Source organism: Leucopleurus acutus (genome assembly GCF_964270905.1).
Source record: "Leucopleurus acutus genome assembly, chromosome: 17".
NCBI classification, from domain to species: domain Eukaryota; kingdom Metazoa; phylum Chordata; class Mammalia; order Artiodactyla; family Delphinidae; genus Leucopleurus; species Leucopleurus acutus.
The window spans coordinates 51,137,001-51,158,501 of record NC_139159.1 but is presented as its reverse complement, the minus strand read 5'-3'; the positions used below and the strand labels follow the sequence as shown (position 1 = coordinate 51,158,501).

The window sequence follows — 21,501 nt, the reverse complement described above, 5'->3', positions numbered from 1 at the left end:
CCATTTTCGGGTGAGGTTGGGGGGAGACCTTGAGGCTCCAGCTGCTCCTGGCACCACCTATGCTCCCCATATGGCCCCCAGCCCCCTCCGCTGCGCCCCTCCCACAGAGTGCTGCCACAGAGCTCCACAGGGAATGTCTGTAAGACCTGGGATGCTGCATGCCCTTGCCCTCAGACCCTTGGCAAAAGTGTACCCATCTGAAAGGGCTCCCCTGGACGTAGTGCTGGGGCCTAAGGGACAGTGCCTGGCTTTGGGATCTCGAGTCATTTTTAAATGTCCTTTCAATGTCTGGGAATTCAAGAAGGTACCAAGGTAGGTTAAATATGTTTCTCCTGGTTTAGGTGTTCTTGGGTAACAACCTTTCAAAACATCCCTTTTCCTTATCAAATGTCTGATAAGAAAACTTCCAGATGGCTAAAAATCCCCTTTAAATAGGCAAAGGAAATGGGACCTGGGAGCATTTTTTATTCACTTTCTAACCAGGTCTGGTTACCCGCTCTGTCTGGTATAGATAAGCAAACATTTACTTGTTTGTAACTTAGAGCCAAGAGGGCAGAACTCTGTTGTGTATCTGGTGCTTTCACAGCTCGAGTAAGAGTATGTCGATCATAAATTGTCAATGGCTCCCCAACCCCAAGAGCTGCACCAAAGACCACCTGATCTAAAGCCATCCCTGATCAATTGCCATTTCATCTCCCCATCTTAATTCTCAGCACGACTCCCCCAAAGTTTTCTTGTTTGTTTGTTTATCTACGGTCTCCAGAGCACAAGAATGTAAACTCCTGACGTCAACCTTGACCACAGCTGTGTCCACGGAGCCCAGAACAGCGAGTTGTTCAACACTCAAGGCTCTTTACTGTGTTAACCCTTGTTATGCAGGAGAGGCCAGGAAACAAGTGGAGAACCAGAAGAGGAAGGAAAGACCCATGGGGTAGGGGAACATCTGGATATCCACCAAGTAAAGGAAGGAAAAATCCAGAGCCTGATGACAATGTGGGGGTAGAAGAGGCTAGAAGGGCTGGCTTCGTTCCTTCTGCATTGCTGGACCTACAGGAATAAACAAGAGTTTCAAGCCTCAACGGAGCTTTTCAGTCACGCTTCTCCTTCAGCAAGCTGCCTGATGTTCACGTGATCCTCTTTCACATCCTCTGAGCCCATAAATAGTCTCAAACCAGCTGCTGGAATCCCTCCTTCCGTCTGCTCCCATCGCCCCTCATCATAGCCACAGGGGCTGTGGCATCAAAGGTCACACTGGAGAGTGTTGGGAGCGTAACCCTGTGGGTGGCCATGCCACCTACCTAAGCTGAGAAGATGGCTGCATGGACTTCACACACTGAGATGTAAGTCAAGGAAGAGCCCACAGAGTGGGGGAGGGAGTTAGGCCTGGGGACAGTGCTCAGGAGCATTGCCAGATGCAGCCAGGAGGGGCTTTGAGCAGTGGATTGGTCAGCTCAGGCTGCAGAACAAAATACCGTAGACTCGGTGGCTTAAACAACAGAAATTTATTTCTCAGTTCTGGAGGAAGGAAGTCCAAGGTCAGGTGCCAACAGGTTTGGCTTCTTCTGAGACCTCTGTCCTTGGCTCACAGATGGCCACCTTCTCACTGTGTCCTCACAAGATCTTTCCTCTGTGCATCTCTCTGGTGTTTCTCTGTGTGTCCAAGTTTCCTCATTTTATAAGGACATCAGTCATATTGGATTATAGCCCATCCTATTGGCCTCATTTTAACTTAATCACCTCTCTAAAGGCTCTATCTCCAATCACACTCAGAAGTACTGAGGGTTAGGATTCAACATATGAATTTAGGGAGGACACAAATTAGCCCATAATAAGCAGTGTAGGAGCATGGAACCATGGGCACCACTGGCTTTGGAGGTTTGAAAGGATGGGAGGTGGAAAAGAAAGAGGCAGTAGCAATTAGAACCAAGGGTGAAGTCTGGAGTTTAAAACCACCAGTTAGAATTGGGATTGTGTTACGGGTTGACTTGTTCCCCCTCCCTCCCCCAAATATCTTGAAATCCTATCCTCTAGAACCCCAGAATGTGGCCTTATTGGGACGTAGCGTCTTTACACAGGTAATCAAGTTAAAATGAGGTTATTAGGGTGGGTCCTAATCAAATGTGACTGATGTCCTTATAAAAAGGGGAAATTTGGACACAGAGAGACACACAGAGAAGGAAGATGACGTGAACATGGAGGACTAGAAGGAGCAATCTATGAGCCAAGGAATGCCAGAAATTGCCAGCAAACTACCAGAAGCCGTGTAGACAAGGATTCCCCTACAGTTTTCAAGGGGAGCGTTGTTTTTTGACATCATAATCTAGATATTATTTTTTATAACATCATTGTAAGATTTTTCCAAATTCAGAATTTTAAAAAAATTTTACCTACCCTTCTTTCTTGTATCTCAGACCTATTGAGGATTCTTTTTTTTTCCCTCTCTTTCTCTTTCTGTCTCTCTTTATAGTATAGACTTTAGAATTTCAATTAGTAAGCGTTTGGAGGTCAACGTCCTCAGTGTTTATCTGAAAATGTCTTTATTTTGCCTTTGTTCTTGAGAAGTAGTTCTGCTAAGTATATCTGTCTAGCTTGACAACTATCTTATCTGAGCATACTGAAGATATTGTCTTACAATTTTCTGACTTCCATTGTTGCTGCTAAGTCAGCTGTCAGTCTAATTATCACTTGTTTGTGGTTATCTTTCCTTTCTCACTGGCTGTCTTAAAGATGTCATTGCCTCTGATTTCTGCAGTTTTGCTATGATGTGTCTAAGTACGTTCTTTTGTCTACCTTCCTCTTAGTTATTCTGCTTGGAAGTCATAGGGCTTCCTGACTGAAGATTTGTGTCTTTCATTGTATTTGGAAAATTTCTCACTCTCTCTCTCTCTCTCTGGGAGAGGAGATATGCTAATCAACTTTTTATTTTAAAACAATTTTAGGTTTACAGAAGCACAAAGACAGTGTAAAGATAGAAGGTAGTACATACACCCCACACCCAATTTCCCCTATTATTAACATTTTACATTAGTAAGGGGCAGTCTCATTTGCTTTAAAATTCTGCTTCTTACCAGTTCTCTTTGTCCTCTTCTTCTCTAACTCTCATTAGATGTATATTGGCATTTTTACTCTATCTTAAATGTTTGTTAACCATTCTTTCATATTTTCTATCTCTTTTGACACCTCTTCTTCCATGTAATTTATTTAGACCTATCTTCCAGTTCACCAATTCTCTCTTCAGCTGTGTCCAAACTGCTGTTTAACCCATTGATTAGTATTTTATATTTCATTTATGATAGTCTTTACTTCTATAAGTTCTACTTGGATATTTTTCAAATTTCATCTGAACATTATCACTTTGATACCTGCTGCTCCTTACTAGTGTCTTTAATTCCTACTTTGTTTCTTTAAACAGGTTGTATTCTATATTTCATAATCCCAATATCTGAAGTTTTTGTAGTTCTGGTCTTTATTTTTTATTCTGACTCTTATTCATGAAATACTGTTCCATTTTCTCTTTTGTGATTTTTTTTTTTTTTTTTTGTAAATGCATATTTGTTGCAACTCTATCAGTGAAAATTAAGGCCTGGGTTGAGAGCATGACTAGTGTTTGCTTATGCCAAATGGGGGAACAACAGCCAAGAGTCACCTAAGTGACAATTCTTGGGTTGGGAGAGAGGGGGTTACTTGTCTAAGGTCAAGACAGACGGTTGTCCCTGTTGTTTGTCTCTGAGTGCCATAATGGTTCCTGCGTTTCTAATTTCCCTTTCCTCTGTGGGTGTAACTCTTTTGAAAACCTATAAATACTTGTGGTGGCCTTTGATCTGCCTCCCCCCTTTGAATCCATCCCCCTGGGCACTAATGTTCTAGACCAGTGGGCTGCACACAATGCCCCCAGGGTTTACTTGCTTCTGTATTGTGCTGACTTACCTTCCTGGATTCCTGCAGCTGTTCTGCACCAGGTCACCACCACAGTGCTCTCTAAACCACACATAATGTGTATACTTTATATTACAAAACACACCCTCAAATATATAATCATGTACATATTTAAATAACATATATTATATATACATGTTTATGAATATAAACAACTGAGCAGTTATTATTATGCTGAAGAAGATATGGAAGGAGTAGGAAAGAAGGATGAGTTCATTCATACTAGGGCAGCAACAGCAAAATAAGACAGACAAGGATTTGCCCAATATATTTACGCTCATGAGGTAGGAGCACGAGTGGGATACCTGTTTTAGCATCTGACACCTTGTTAAGGTAAATAAGAAAAGTTTCATTAAGAATTCCAGGGCTTCCCTGGTGGCGCAGTGGTTGAGAGTCCGCCTGCCGATGCAGGGGGCACGCGTTCGTGCCCCGGTCCGTGAGGATCCCACATGCCACGGAGCGGCTGGGCCCGTGGGCCATGGCCACTGGGCCTGCACGTCCGGAGCCTGTGCTCCATGGTGGGAGAGGCCACAACAGTGAGAGGCCCACGAACTGCAAAAAAAAAAAGAAAAAGAAAGAAAGAAAAATAAGAATTCCAGACATGCCAGCAATAATTTTTGGATGCCATGGTTTCCACACAAGGGAGGGAAGAGGAAGGCTGGGAGGATGACAGGGCAGCTTCCCTGTGCTACTGACTTTGCCAGCACTTGAGCCCTGGCAGGGAGGTAGAAAAAGCTGATGTTAGCAACCTCAGGCATATGACTAACGAACATTCCCAACCCTTCCTGATCCACTTCTCAGTTCTCTTTCCCATCACACTCAGCGAAGTTGCACGTTTACCTTCATAGCTCATTATCTGAGTTACCATTGTTCCTGTTTCTCTCAAAGTCGGTTTCCAATTCTCAGAATCTCTCTTCTCAGCTCTCCTGACAGCCCTTTTCATAGATATATAAATATATTTCTCCTGGTTCTTCTTTAGCTCTGTGTGCCCGGGTGACCAAGGCAACACACGGCTATGGAAGTGACTATCCCCGAAATGGGGTCAGATGATGAGAAAGTGAGTGTGTTTAGGCCTCTGATGCCTGGGGATGCAATGGCATCCTATCTTTATGTGTGATTTGAAGTCAGCTTGCCTTTGAATGAGACAGGTCTGAACCATCACTGGTGCCAAAATAAACTCTTTTGTTTACTCCAAGCCACTAAGGAGCACACTTTTAGCTCAGCTCTGTTGAGAATGCTGGATCCCTGTGACAGTCAAAGAGGCTTCACTTCTGGCAATGAATAGGAGGCGCTGCCATGGTGATGATGCTCCCCGACTTTTATTTTCCATTTGTGGCTTCTCAAAGCTGAGGCCCCGGTGAACTTTTCCTCTCTTTTCTAGGTCATGAAGAGGAAACCTGGATCCTAGATGACTGCAAAGAGGTAAAATATCTCCAAAAGATAAAATTCTTTACTTCTTTCCAAAAGATCTTAATAACAGAATGGTGCTGTATTTTGTGAAATCATACTACAAAATGAATTTCGCTATGATGGAGACAAAAACAGACTAACAGCGATAAAAGCATAGCTTACCTTAAGAGACAAAAATAAAGGTATCCTGTATTGGCCATTTGTAAACTTTTATAAATTCTCTGTTTATGTCATTTTAAAATCCTTTTTTTCTTTTAGATTATCTTCTTTTAAAAAATTCACCTTTTTTACTGATCTCCATCTATGCAGATAATAGTCTCCAACTTGGTGGCTTAAAAAAAAAAAAAGACTTTTTTCTTTCTTTACTAGAGAAGTTTTAAATTTTATAAGCTCAAATCTGTCAATCTTTTTTTTTATGCCTCCTGAATTTTTTGGGTTTTGTTTTGTCTTGTTTAGGAAGGCCTTTCTTATCTCAAGATTACAAAGAGATATTCTAATTATCTAGGTTTTCTTTTTACATCTTGATCTTTAATCTACCTGGAATTTATTTTTGTGTATGATATGGGATAAGGATCCCACTTAATTTTTTTCCTTTTATGAGTATCCCTCATTGCTCCTTACTGGCCTGTTTGGCTGCCTTGAAAAGATAAGCCTGGAAATAATCAACCTGCAAGGTATTCCTGAGATCAGCAGCAGGATTCTGTTCTGTTCTAACTGCGTAAGTGGTAGGGTTATTTTCAAGCGGAAAAAGTGCAAGTGAAACCAACCATGAATGCTTAGTTGTAACAAACATGAATAACTTGCTGGTTTTCTTCCAGAAGATGCTCTGACCATAGGGCTCTACCACCTCAAATTCATTTCCTTTCAATTTTAAAAGGAATTATTATACATTTGCTTTATACCCTGAACACTGGGAATGATCATACAACATACATCCCCTATGCTCAAAATGCTTGGTCTTATGGGAAAACCAATTATATATCAGTATCTATATCTATGTAATATAAATATATACACATGCAGCTGAGTTGAATAAACACTCTAAGGCAGTATATATTAATGCACTATGATGCACTAATGAATTCCTATCTCCCCTCCAAGTCCCCGGGAGGGTAGGATGGTGTCACTGTCATTTTCATTTGCCTGGAACAAAGTAGGAGGTTGGTAAACGTAGGCTGAATGGAATTGAAATAGCAGGTAGCATCGGAACTGAGAGAAGAGAGAAATCTTCATAGTTAATAAAGGTCAGAGGATGTTTCCTAGAGGCGACACTGTGCTGGCCCTAAGGATCTGGAGAAATAGAAAAGAGGAGGGAGGGGCTGCCAGGGTCATCTGACCCTGAGTATTGTCTCCCTGGGAACCAATTTTCTCTGTTCTCACATATTAGTTCAGGTTGTCTAGGGGGGAATCGAAAAGGTGCAAACATGGTGTTGATCTCTCTCAATCATCAAATGCTCCCAGAGCCCCGTAGCTTTTCAAACCCGTGGAAATAGATTCTCTGGGACCAGCGTCCCTACTGACGCTCCTCTCTGCAGGAGCGACCAGCCGAGCGTGAGTCGCACGCGGGAATCCATCTGACACAGGGCTTTAGCGCTGTGAGTACACACCGTGCTCACAGAGCAGAAGATACAAAACACCCTTGGCCGTCTCGTCAGAAGCCCGAGTCTGACGTCTCCTCCCACAGCCAGTGCTAGTGTCAGTCACCAAACAGCAGCGGGTTTTCTGCCCAAGAACAGGAGCGACACAGCTGGCCCTGGAGATGCTGAGCCTTCAGGTCAGCCCTGAGGAGGACAAGGAAAAGAGACTGAAGACAAAAGAATGGACCTGGGCTTCCCTGGTGGCACAGTGGTTGAGAATCTGCCTGCTAATGCAGGGGACACGGGTTCGAGCCCTGGTCTGGGAAGATCCCACGTGCCGCGGAGCAACTGGGCCCGTTAGCCGCAGCTACTGAGCCTGCGCGTCTGGAGCCTGTGCTCCGCAACAAGAGAGGCCGCCATAGTGAGAGGCGCGCGCACCGCAGTGAAGAGTGGCCCCCGCTTGCCACAACTAGAGAAAGCCCTCGCACAGAAACGAAGACCCAACACAGCAAAAATTAATTAATTAATAAACTCCTACCCGCAACATCTTCAAAAAAAAAAAAAAAAATAGAATGGACCCAAGCCCACACCGTAAGTCAGAGCCCCCTGAATTTGCCTGGCACATTTCCTGGGACCTCAGGACACTGGGAGAAGGGGGCACGTGGCTGTGACCTAGGCCAGGAGAATACAGGTTCATGCAGACCAAGCTCCTCTGCACCCTTCTCTGCTAACGAGGAGCCTGTGCCCAGCCTGTTGGAGCAGAAAGGTGGAAAATCAGACACCCTCCTAGCCTCCCACGGGTGAGAGGATGCTTCACGGAAGGCCCGGGGAATGATGGGCTTTTCTCTCTCTTGAAGGGTGCTATTGACCCCGCCCAGCTCTGCAGGGAAAGGGTCTCATTTCCAAAATGACCATTGGTGACTTTTCTGTTTTAAATTAGATTTAGCAGAGTGGCTTTGGGCATTCACTTACCCTCTTCTGTTTTCCTTCTCTCCTACTGGAAATGTGGGACTGAACCGGGATTGTGAACACAGCATGGCTACACAGGGGCTGGGGTTCTCCAACCCGCACCTTTGCTGCCCTTGCTGAGCTCTGCTTGAAGCCAACTTCCCGCCATCAACGCATGTACTGAAAGCAGAATTTGTCTTCTGAAACCTCCTGGGCCAAGATTTCCCCAAATTGCTGGCATATTAAAATGAAGCCACCATGTGAAATACCGAGCAGGGATCCAAGGCCACAGTCAAGTTTACCTGCCCCACCTATCTCTAAGCCATGCCCCTGGCCTCCACACTCATCACTGGGGGCGACCTCCCTGTTCTGGGGTGAGTCTCCACAGCTCCGAGATCATGCTCACGACCCTTCTGTGAGTCCTTGACTATGGTGGCTCTAGCCCTTCCTCTCCAGGCCACACTAGCCACCACCAGCTCCAGGTTCAACCGTCCTCCAAACTGCAGTCCCCTTGCCTACAAAATGGAGATTGCACTTATACCTGCCTCCAGGGTGGTCTTGAGACGGGTGACAAAATGACTGGAAAGCCCTTACACTCTGCCCCATACCCAAAGCATGTGAGGAAAAAGTACATGTGGGCTGTGGCCACGTTCCCCACCCTCTCATCCCATTTTGGCCTTTAAGATATCTTTTAGAAGTTTTGAATTTATGTAAATCAGAAGAGTACATTCTAGCCCTCTCCCCTCAGAATGCAGTAGGGGCGCCTCCTTCTCCTTGGCAATCTACAAGAGACACCCTCTATCCCTGGTGCTCAAAGACTCAGGGAAGGTCTGATCCTGTCCTCATGACCCTGTCCTCACACCTCTGTCCCCCTTGATCTCCAGCCTGCTGTTCTGAGCAGAGGCTTTTCTCTGCATGTTGGGAGTAGGGCTTTCGAGGTGGACAGAACACCTCACTCAGGAACTTGGCTACCTTCTGGCACTAGCCCAAGAAAAACCTTCCTTCCTGCCAGGGTCCCACAACAAAGAGAAGAAACACGAATTCACCCAGTACTTACTGAGTATCTCCCCTGTGCCCGGCACTGTCTAGGAACTGAGGAAACATCAGTGCACAAAACACACAGATATTCCTGCCCTTGTAGAACTTACGTTATAGCAGGGGAGGGCAGTGGGGACAATAAACAAATACATCCCACCACACTGGCATACCCCAATTTAAAATATATGTACTTTTTTCCAGTGGTGGTTTAATTCAGATCATAATGGCCGTGATGACTGCCCTCCTAAGACCAGTGGGGCTGGTCATAGAGTTCAGCAGAGATTTGTTTAAGCTTCTCTTTTTAAAAAGTCCATGAGCAGGCCCAGGAAAACCTTCCCTATACCCACAGTCACATGTGAGAAAGGTCGACCTTATACAAACGTTTGACTAAAATTTGCAAGAGTGAAACTGGAGAGAATGCAAGTACCAATATAAAAGGCATTTTCATGAGAAGCCTGGTTCAAAAGCTTTAAAAAGAAACGTTCTGCACAATATAATACACCAAGCAAAAGAATCTGCCTCAGCAGATCTCTACCCTGCAGCAATTTTCCCCAAGCAACTGAAGCAGGTTCTGTGGTAGGTTGCCTGAAGGAGAAGGCGTGTCCTTCTAAACCAATGAATCCTGTGCATTGAGAGGCAAATTTCTTCTAGACCTTCATTTGCTGTAAGTATTTACATGCAAACACACACACACAACCAGCTAGCTAAAATGTTTCTTCTTCTTTTTTAATTTTTTTTAACAGATTTTTTTGATGTGGACCATTTTTAATGTCTTTATTGAATTTGTTACAATATTGCTTCTGTTTTATGTTTTGGGTTTTTGGCCAGGAGGCATGTGGGATCTTAGCTGCCCGACCGGGGATCGAATCCACACCCCCTGCATTGGAAGGCAACGTCTTAACCATTGGACCGCCAGGGAAGTCCCTTAAAATGTTTCTTCTAATCCCCATTTTTTATGAGAACTTGATCTTTCCTTCAGAGATGCTGCCTGCTGTGGAACACTGTTTCCAAATCTGTCCTTAGCTGATGTTTCTTGTCCTTTAGGAGGCAACATGCTAAAGGACGCTATCCTTTAGCATCCCCTCCTGAGATGCTATCCCCTCCTGAGATGCCTTTGCTGACTAGTCTAGGACATACCCTTGAGGCCATACTCCCCACCCACCCTGTGACTCCCTTCTAGAAGGGAAGGCAGAACTAAATATAATTTATTTAGTTCTATCAGAACTAAATATAATTGGAAATGATCTCTTTCACTCATTGATTCCTTTGCTCACTTGTTTATTGTATGTCTGCTTCCACTAGAAGATAAGCTTCATGGGAACAGAAAGCTTATCTTGCTCACTCCCCAGCTCCTAAAACAGTGTTTGGCAAGAGTAAATGTTCAATAAACATGTGCTGAATGAACACATAAAAAAACCTGCCAGACTTCATTTAGCAAAGAAGCTTGGATTTTGCTGCTACCTCAAGCGGACATCTTATTTCCCTTCCTTTTTTCAGCAGTCCAGTGTTCTGTCTCCACTTTCGATCACTCCTTCCTCAGTCTGGCTTCATATCTGACCCCATCGCCTCCATGAAGCAGATCTCTTGGAGGTCAGCCATGTCTCCTTCAAGGTCAGACTCAGTGGTCTTTCCTTGGCCTCGGATGTTGTTGACTCATCTCCAGATTTGGTAGTGAGGAACCTTCCCGAGATGCTTCTCGTGAATGTGGCCCTAGTAAACTGAGCCCTTTGCTTTTCTATGCGTTTTTATTTTGCCTCTGTAAGTATGTGTTCTTCCTATGTATTCCTCAAATTTCTGTCCTTAGAGTTTTGCTTTCCACTCTCTCTCCTCTTTACATCAAAGGCGGTATCTACTGCTCTGTCTTCATCAAGGGTCTCAGTCTTAGATGATACATATGGGAGTCAGAACAGCAGTTGCACAGATGGTAGTTCTTTTGCCCTAGGCACATATAGGATTATTTATCCACATTCTCCTGATCTCAAGGATGATACCATGACCTGCTTTTTCCAATTAAATGTGAGGGGAAAAGAGGCATGTGACACTTCCGGGCAGCAGTTTTTTGTTTTTTTTTTTTTGTATTGGTAATATTTGTATTTGAAAGTTCCCCATTGATACATGAGGTCTGGATTACAACTTATATACAATAAATGATTTCCAAAAAAGTAAAGAAAGAGGAGGGAAGGAAAGAAGGAAAGAAAGGAGGGAAGGAAGGAGGGAGGGAGGGTAGAAAAGGAAACCTATATTCATAGACATCATAATATGGGATGTTTATTTCCGAGAGAGATACTACTGCTGCTATCGTGCACAAGAAGCAGCACAAATTAACACTAGATTAAAATTTGCTCAGCTTTCTAACTGGCTTCTGGTTGTCCATGTTCCCCTTGCCCAGTCTCCATGATCACTGAGAATACACTGAAATGGAGCCTCCATGAAACTGCATCCCTGATGAGCAGGGTCTCCTTGCGGAATTGCAGTGGCCATGGTGTGTGAGTTATAAATAAGCACGACTGTTTCAAGTCACTAGGATTTTTAGTGCTGCTTGTTATGGCAGCATAAGCTGGCCTATTCTGACTTTCTTCTGAAGCTCAGTCCCCACTTCTCCAGCTGCTTTTAAGATTTCCATCTGGTTTTACTTACAGAAGTATAAGCCTAACATATCTATACCTACATTTATCATTTTCTTCCCCAACTCTGCAACATACCACTCCCCCTGACTTTTCTGTTTTGGTTAATGGTACCAACACTCTTCTCAAAACCTAAACTTTATACAATCGGTTACCATATTTTGTCTCTCCTTTATTTATACCCCACTTTTTTGTTCCCATGGGTGCCTCCTGGGTCTTGCCTGGATTAGTACACTCCTGGGTCAGTCCTATACTAATACACCTCTTGAGTCATCTCACTGCTTCCATTAACTCTTCTTCCTTTGTCATTGGCCATTCATGAATGTGATAAAGGTAAATTCCAGATCATATTATTCCTTTGTTCAAAAAAGTCAATGTGCTGCCGTTGTCTACTGAATCAACTCTCAATCCTTGATCTAGCATTTACACCCCCTTTTTTCTCACCTCTAATCTCCTCTCCCACTACTCCTTTGCATGGGTCTTACATGAACAATGAACTACTTAACTCACTATAAATGGGATATACTCTGAGCTAGTTTGCCTCTGGTGCACTTAGAATTGCTTAGAATTGCCCTGTCCTTGCTTTTCTTCCCATATGCCTGTCAAAACCCAAGTCCACCTTTGAAATCCTGCTGAGTTACCACTTTCTTCATAGAACCTTCTCTGATCACTCCAACCAAAAAGTGACTCCACTCTCTTCTGAGTCCTCAGCTACTTGCTCTGCTCCACTTCTTGCTGTCACAGTAATTTCTGCAGAAGTCTCATCTCCTCCACAGTAACCTTTTCTCCTTGAAGTCACCATATCCTGAACACCTTTGGCTTCCCCACAGAGCACAGGTCCTAACTTTTGTTGTTTTTCCATAAACATTAGTTGAGTGAAGAAGCACCAGGACGTGGACTCAATTCACAGAAAAGTTGTGTGACTAAGCAAAGTGAATGCATGTGGGAATTTCACAATTTGACAAAATGGAGAGCTATATCAAGTCTAGGCAATAATTAGTGTTATTGTTGTTTTTTGGTTTTGCATCTATTAAAAAATGGGCCATCACTGGGCTGTGAAATTTCATTTGATGTGAATTAGAGATGTACTGCTGGTGATAATGACCACCTAAATATTAGAAACATCTGTGGCCCACCATCATTAGCTTTTCCCAGTGTAGTTTATTAAAGAAATACTGTCAGATCCCAACTGTATACTTAAGGCTGTTTATTTATAGCACAGTAAGTACTGGAGAAGTAACTGGAAACCCTCAAATCTCCCTGCTATCATTTTTTTTTCCAGGAAAAATCCTTATTACTGAAATGGCTCCTTTATAACCTTCTCCTTGATCTTGGATATCAGCTTCTCATCATCTAACTCTGGGAATACAGATGACATAGTGTTGTAAAGTAATGAGTGACCACAGAGCTGATGACTCTCTAAAGATGAGAAACATAAATACAGACCACCATAAACATGAACTTGCTCTGAGAACTTTCCACATCAGTAGTTCTTAAAAGTGTAGTCCACAGACCAGCAGCACCAGTAGCACCTGGACCCTTTTTGGACATGCAAATTCTTGAGCCCTTTCTCAGACCTACCAAATCAGAAACTCTGGCAATAAGGCCTAGACATTTGCATTTTAACAAGGTCTTCTTGGTGATTCTGATGGGCACTGAAGTTTGAGAACCACTGCTCAATATCATCTGTTAAGACATAAGGTCAAGAGAACTGAGTAAATTCTATTGGGTGGGCCAAAAATTGCCTTCATTTTTAAAGTAAAAAAGCCAAAAGACACATTTTTCATTCTCACCAAGAAGTTTATTGAACAACGTATTCACTGTTTTGTTCCACTACTTTCTGCCATTTTTCAGGCAACTTCATAATTCCATCTTCCCAAAACTTTTTATCTTTTTCAGCAAAGAACTGTTCCAGGTGCCTTATACGGTCTTCCAGGGAATTGACATTTTTTCCATTAAGAGAATTTTGTAAAGACCAAAATAAATGGAAATCCGAAGGTGCAATGTCTGGTGAATATGTCAGATAAATTAGAACTTCCCAGCCAAGCTGTAACAGTTTTTGCCTGGTCATCAAAGAAACATGTGGTCTTGCGTTATCCTGATGGAAGATTATGCGTTTTCCGTTGACTAATTCGGGATGCTTTTCGTCGAGTGCTGCTTTCAGTTGGGCTAATTGGGAGCAGTACTTGTTGGAATTAATCGTTTGGTTTTCCAGAAGGAGCTTACAATAGAGGACTCCCTTCCAATTCCACCATATACACAACATCACCTTCTTTGGATGAAGACCAGCCTTTGGTGTGGTAAGTGGTTTTTCATTTCGCTTGCCCCACGATCTCTTCTGTTCCACATTATTGTACACTATCCACTTTTCATCACCTGTCACAATTTGTTTTAAAAATGGAACATTTTCATTACGTTTAAGTAGAAGATTGCATGCGGAAAGAAAGTGTTCTTCACTTAACTTAGGTGGAACCCAAACATCAAAGTAATTAACAAACCGAGCTGGTGCAAATGATTTTCAACACTTGATTTGGGTATTTTGAGTATGTCAGCCATCTCCTGCGTGGTATAACGTTGATTGCTCTCAATTAATGTCTTGATTTGATTGCTGTCAACTTCAACTGGTCTACCCGACCGTGGAGCATCGTCCAGTGAGAAATCTCCAGCACGAAACTTCACAAACCACTTTTGACACGTTCGATCAGTCACAGCACCTTCTCCATACACTGCACAAATTTTTTTTGCATTTCTGTTGCATTTTTACCTTTTTTAAAATCATAAAGCATAATATGCCAAAAATGTTGCTTTTTTCTCCCATCTTCAATATTAAAATGGCTACACAAAAATTCACCAATTTTTATGTTTTTTTAAAATGCACATGGATATGACAGCTGTCACATACAATCTAACAAAATTGTTTTGAATGATGTTAAAGAAAATTAAGTGCTACTAAAGCCATCTTATGGAAAAAACGTGTCTCTAGCTTTTAGATTGCTCATCTGTTCTTAATATATTAGGCCTATTCCTGCACTGATACAGAGTGTGTGTGTGTGTGTGTGTGTGTGTGTGTGTGTGTATTTAATGAAAATATTGATATGAACATTTTTGATAAAATATTGATGTCATGGCTTGACAAATATTCTGAATTATACATTATGTTACAGTTTTAGCTTTTCTCTTAGGTTAAATAGAGACTCATTCAAAGCAGCTTAAATTGGGGGGAGGGAGGTTAATGTGAGGAATCAGGTGAAGTGATTAGGAGACCCCTTGGATATGTAAGAAGAGGAGATCTCAAATAGGGTGGAGGCTCACACAGTCTGTAGCTGACAGATGGTTCTGAATTCAAGACTGGTCAAAGCATCCTGGCAAAGCTATAATGCTACACCATGATTGTGATGCAATTACAGTCTTATATGTCTGCTTTTTTAAAAATCCTACTATCAATTAACTTCCTCTATTTAATCATGCTTTTTGTGATCCACAATTTTGGGTTGTAGGGCTAATTCTTTCAATGTTTTTCTTTTGAGAGAGTATGATAAGTTCAACTTATCTTTTGGGTGCCACATTACTGGTTATTTTTGGTGAGAGTCAAATACTTAATAACTAATACAAGACAGACCTCAACCAATCAGAATGGAGAATCAACCTACTAGAAGAGGGTGCCAACCAATTAGAATGGGCCCTGACTGAACACACCTGGCATGGCCTTATGAATGCATACCTGCTGAATAACAGGCTGAAAAATAGCTGTTTAGATTTGTCCCTTTTGCACAGGCTCCGGACGCGCAGGCTCAGCGGCCATGGCTCACGGGCCCAGCCGCTCCGCGGCATGTGGGATCTTCCCGGACCGGGGCACGAACCGGTGTCCCCTGCATCGGCAGGTGGACTCTCAACCACTGCGCCACCAGGAAAGCCCTATTTTGATTTTTGTTTGGTTAGTTTCATTTACTGTATTACAAGCAACTTACATAAGCTTCATGGCTGTTAGCACACAGATCAAGAATGAACTAGGCAACATGCACCTTTCCCCACATTTTTTCAATAGTTCTCCAGCAAGAGCTTGAAATTTGTTCAGAAAAGCTTATGATTGCCTAACAGACAGTTTCTTGTTACCATGCTGTTCATCTTTCCCAGGTAGGGCCCGAGTCATCCATCAGTGGTTCAGGGTTTGTGTACCCCAGCATATTGTCAGGGCCGGGCCCTGCTGTCCTTGAGTGGAAACCCAAGAAGTGTGTTGTCCCTGGCAGCCTACCAGCCAGACCTATGACAGAAGGGAGCCCAGACTCTGGAGGTGAGACCCAGAAAAGAGCCTGACCTATTTCTTGCTTAGGAAACATCCAGAGAAGCTGCATGATCAGAATGCAAGGATCTGCCTACGAGGATTCTGAGGTCGCCCTGTTTCCATCTAGTGTTATCTTCCAGGAGACGGGACTTCCCCTCCCATTTCCAATGCTCCAGGACACACAGAGCCAGCCCATATGGAGTGAACTCTCCCAGGGTATTTTTAAAGTCCTAGGTTTTGGATAACTGCTCAGCTCTGTCTGCCCAGCTGCTCCCTTCTGAGAAGGCCTTGAGCTGCCTTCCTTCTTGAGATTCCTCACTGGGGTCTTTCTTGTATGCATCTCTGACTGTGGGCTGCTGAATCCATTGGGGGTGTCTTCATCTCCAGGGGAGATTAGGCGAAGTCTGCTATTAGGGAACTCAGCAGACCCACCTCCAAATCCAGCAGCTGGTGCCCTGAACGTACAGAGGAAACTATTTGTTTCCTTAGGAGTGCTTGTACCTTCGATGAGACAGACCAACAAAGAATGAAACTGTTTTCAGGACATTCTAATTAATAGCTTATGCTCATAATAGTTGGCATTTGCAAGCACTTATTTTATACCTTCATGATGCTGTGGGTTCTACATAATCTCATTTAATCCTCCTGAGAACCCAATGCATTGGATAGTTTTACTATTCCTATTTTGCTGCTGTGGGTAGTGAGACTCAGAATATAAATGATATTGTCAAGGCTGAACCCTAAGTGGCAGAGCCAGGGACCAGCCAATAGAGTGTAATTCTAAAACAAACAAACAAAAACCCCCAAACTGGTTTGTTAAGTAGAAGTTAGTCATTTACACTCTTGGGAGTAAGTCACTATTTCATTTTATATTTATCACAGTGAGGAAAGAAGATACTGGTCATCATCAGACATGTGTCCTAGAGCTTTTACTGGCGTGTTGAAAAATGCAGAGGATATAAGGATGATTCCCTGGCGGGAGTGGTAATGGCCAAAGAGGCATGCAAAAACCTAGGGAAAACAAATCATCCTAATATTCCAACAAGAGAAAAGGGAAAGGCAGACAAAACAGAAATACATAAAGCAAACATATAAATGAAAAGTCTAATTACAGAGAGGCTCCACTGATGAGCTCTGATGAGAAAAGGAGGATATCCTCACTTTATCCCATAAGTGAGGATAAATAGCACCTACGCATGTACCTGTCGGAAGAGTGTTATGATGGGGAAGAGTTTCCATGATAAGGAAAAGAACTGCCATTGGTGAGTACCCACTTTATGCCAAGACAATATCCACGTTCTAGTCAAATCCAAATAATAACTCAGAGAAGTAGGTATGATTATAACCAGCAACTGCTTCCTCCCTCCCCACCTCCCCCTCCCCCCCCCATGCTTTGTTGGCACCTTGCAGTAGGAGGAAAATATAATAAAGGTAGTAAATCTGTATTTCAGTAAGTCATTTGAGAAAGGTCCTCTGGATTGCCTAAGGATACAGAGGGAAAATGCATGGTGGATGACGTAAGGTGAAGTGGTCTCATAATTGATTGAACAACTCAGTTTGTTGTCAGAGGACCCTGGCTTGCATCTGGATATACCACTTCTCACGTTATGTAAACTCTCTGAACTACAGATTTCTTATATGTAAAATAAGGATAATAACACTATTCACTTCATAAGGATTAAGTTAGATTATGTATATTAAAGGCATCTTATAAACTATAATGGTATTACATGACAATAACTATTAATATCCAGCAATATTACCAGTAGAGGATTACAAAGCTTTGATCTTGACCCTATTTTAGTTAACATTTTATCAAAGACACGGATGAAGACAGGAAACACCAGAGCTGGCAATGGAAGCTGATACATTTGATGTCTTAATAATTCAGAGTTGATGCTAGAGTTAGGACAGTCATAGTGATTTTAGCAGGCTGGAATATTCGACAAACCCAATAAGAAAAAAATTTATCAAGAATGAACTTTTATATCTGTGCTTGGCCAGAAACAAAATTCCACAAGGACAGAATGAGGAAGCAGTTCACTGAAGGAGGGTCAGGGAGATTTGGTTAACCTTGAGCCCAGTCTGAAAGAGCTACGTGAGGTGGCTGCAGAAAAAAGCAACGGAATTTTAGGCTGTGTTTATAGAAGTAGGGGCCGTAGTCTAGTACTCTTCATGGGCCAGTACCCATCTGGGGTCCTTTGTTTAATTCTGGAGACGATATTAAAGTACAAGCAAGATGACCAGGTTTCTAGTAAATGACAAATGGTTGAAGGGATTAGAAGTGCAGGGGTGAGAGAAGAGTCAATAGTGGTAGTAATAAGTATAAAGCCAGCAGGTCCGGGGAAGGGCCCAGGGAGGCAGACTGAACCCCCGCCAAGGAGGCTGATGCAACCGACCGGTCTTCCCGCTCCGCGAGGGGCGGAACCTACGGCTCTGAGGCTGATGTAACCGACACCTGACATTGCCACAACACCCGAGAGATTACCAAAAAAGGGCTGCTTCACACAGCAAGCACCTCCCCTGCGTCCACCCCTATAAATTTTGGTCGCGGCCCGCACCCAGGCGCGACTTCTCTGGCCCCTTTCTCTCGGACCAGTGAACCTCGCCCGGGAGCGTTCCCAAATAAAGCTTGTTTAAGCTCTCCTCCGTTTTTGGTGTCGTTCCTTACAATAAGTACAATCACCATCACTACAGCAATGGTTAATACTTACTGAGTACTTACATGTCTAGGATTAATATCTGTTATCTCACTTAATCCTTTCAAAAACCTTGGGAGGTAGGTACCATTATCCCTGCTTCCCCATTTCATAGATGATAAAGCCGACTTAGAGAGGCTAGTGGCTCACTCAAGTTTATACAGCTAGTAAATGAAGGAGCATATTTTTGAACTCAAATATTCTTATCTAGAACTGGTACTTTTAGCTAACTTGCTCTGCTGCTTTCTTAAAGCTGGGGAAAGTAAACAGCTAACAAAATATTTGAAGGACTATCATGTGGAATAGAGATCAGCCCTTTTTTATACAGTTCTAGAAGGTAGTGCTAATGTAATAGGGGAGAACTTTTGTATTCCATTACAAGTTCATCACTAAAGGGATGTTGCCTATAAGCTAAATTATACACAATGGCCCATCTCTGGGAACCCTGCCTCCCAGGTAATGCGCATTAAGCTAAAACCCTCTGTTTAGCTCTTAGGAAACATCCTGGCCAGGCCCACCTGTGAATGACTGCGGGCAGGAAGAAATTAACACACCCCTCTGGAGGCGGGCCGGAACCCGGAAGTGTTTGACTTTACGCCCTCCCCTTTTAGTATAAAAGAAGCCCGAGTTCTAACTCAGGTAAGATGGTTCTTTGGGGTGTGAGTTCGCCGTCTTCTCAGTCCCCTGGCTTTCTGAATAAGGCCGCTATTCCTTTCCCCAGCAAGTTGGTGTGTCGTGTGATGAGCAGAATGAGCTTGGACTCGGTAACACTGAGTCTAGGAAATGTAAAACTCCAGAAGGGAGATTTAGGCTAGGCGTTAGCAAGGAGAGTCTGTTAGAGACTATGGCATGGGCTGCATTGCCCTGTTTCTCTCTCCAGCCTCCTGCCAGGCAGAGGTTGGATGGCCGGCCCCAGTTGGAAAATTTTCAGGTAAGGCCTTGGCATCTGCCGGGACCACTTGTACTGAGGATCTTCGCTTCAGAATTCTCTGAAGTAGCAGTGCCTACCCCAGCGCTTGGCAGTTGGAACAAGGGATCGGCATTCGGGAGCTGGCGAGCCCAATACAGTAGGGTAAGTCACTCCAGTGTGTGCAGCTGGGAACTTTAGTTTCTCTCCGTTTGGGGCTTTTTCTCTGGAATAAGCCAATTTGTTTTGCATTTGAGTGGGGTACACTGTTGGAGAGAGGAAAGAGTTGTTGGACTTCTCCCCGATTTGTGAACTGATTCATTTGTCTGTTTGGATGCTGGCATTTGTGTGTGAAGTTTGTGTTTTGTTTGTCTTGAATTTCTGTCTTTAAAAATGGGGAATGTTTCAACAATCCCTGAAGTCCTCTGAGGCACATTTTGGATAAGCGATCTGATTACAACTATGAACACATGGGTGAGAGGACCATGATATTTTATTGTAAAAATGTGTGGCCAGAGTACCTATTAGGATCTCCACAAGGTGTTTAGGCAGGGTTATCTTGGGACTCTGTGCACCATGTACTGCTATCCTTGCTGTGTTAATTACGCTGTTTATGGTCGCCTGTGTCATTGGTATATGTAAAGCCCCAAGACCAAACTTGAGGGTTTATTTAGGATTTTCTGTTTGTCCTTTGGGTTTTTCATTTTGTTTTGTTCGGTACTGTTTCTCCATTTACAGCCAAATCAGTTGTGATATTTAAAACTTTTGCTGATGTCAAATGTAGGAAAGGAACAGGAAAAATAAATAAGTAAATAAACCTGTCTGTTCTTCTCCAAGAGTGGGACATTCCCCGGAAGAAGAGAAAGGTTCCACTTGGTTCCTAAAATCACCAAAAGCTACGAACAGAAGTAGAAGTGCCTTTTCCATAAACATTAGTAAAAAGGGTTTAGTCATCTAGACAGGTGGCCTTGATTCGTCCCATCTGCCAGAAACCCAGTTTGAATCCAACCTCTTTTGTAACTGGTAGGCTTTACATTGTTGTACCTGATTCATGGCTGAAACTTTGGAATGGGAACTATGAGGTCCCTGTGCTTTTTTGTTTTTATTTGTTACTGTACTTCTTATGGTTCATAACATATAAACACAGACTAGTTCGTTGGCAAAAATAGATTAATACAACTCTTTGCGTCAATGTATCATGCCTTGCATTTCCCTTGACATTCACTGTCAAATCATAAATGAACTTCTTTTAAAAAAACTTTGCCCCCTTATATAACAAAATAACTTTTAAAATGTTTATATCTATTATGAAAATAACAATATATAGATGGCAAACAATAAAATATAGAAAAATAACAGACATGAATATATATTTATACGTTATAAAATATCTTCTATTTGGTATACAGTTAGTTGTGCTGTATTAAAAAATTGCTATTAATTTATATCAGTCATATATCTCACTTTTTACAATTTGAACTTTTCTTGAACTCCAATTTTTTTTTTTCCAGTAGAAATGGGGAAAATATTTTTCCTAACTAATGGACTATTCTTTAAAACATTGAAGTAATCTTTATATGTTCTTAATTACGAAAGCATATTTAGTATTTCCCCTTTGACCTCCTTCCCCAGCATATTGACTAAAGCATCATCAGAATACTAGTTTCCTATGGTGCATTTTGTGCACTGATGTTCCCCCAAGAGATTGCATTTCTGACCTCCTCATTCTAAGTCTCTCTTCACATCTAGAGGATACATTTTCTCAATGCAAACATGTTTAAAAAGAAAATAGTCAACGTTAGCCCATTTTATGAAGTCCAGATCCATTTGCTTTCATATTCATACAGAAATATTATGAGAACTGTCCAATACACAACTAACAAAAAGGGTAATCATAATATCAATGATCCTAGAGCACTAACAGAGCAGAAAACCTGAATTTCAACGATCGTCCTTGTCTCCATTTTGTCCTCTGTAAAATGAGAGGTTATAGATCTTTCTGTCTCTCTGCTTGTCTCTCTCCCTCTAATTCTTTCTCTCTCTCTGCAGCCAACATCTTTAGAGAAACCCTTCTCACATT

General features: G+C 42.6%; 1 long non-coding RNA gene across 1 annotated transcript; it reads left to right on the top strand.

Annotated features, from left to right (window-relative positions):
• Positions 1-967: 967 nt before the first annotated feature.
• Positions 968-20,769, top strand: LOC309974475. Its single transcript, XR_014326884.1, has 4 exons — positions 968-1,340; positions 5,318-5,358; positions 13,433-17,077; positions 19,004-20,769. It is a non-coding gene; the product is annotated as an uncharacterized lncRNA (long non-coding RNA).
• The last annotated feature ends 732 nt before the right edge of the window (positions 20,770-21,501 follow it).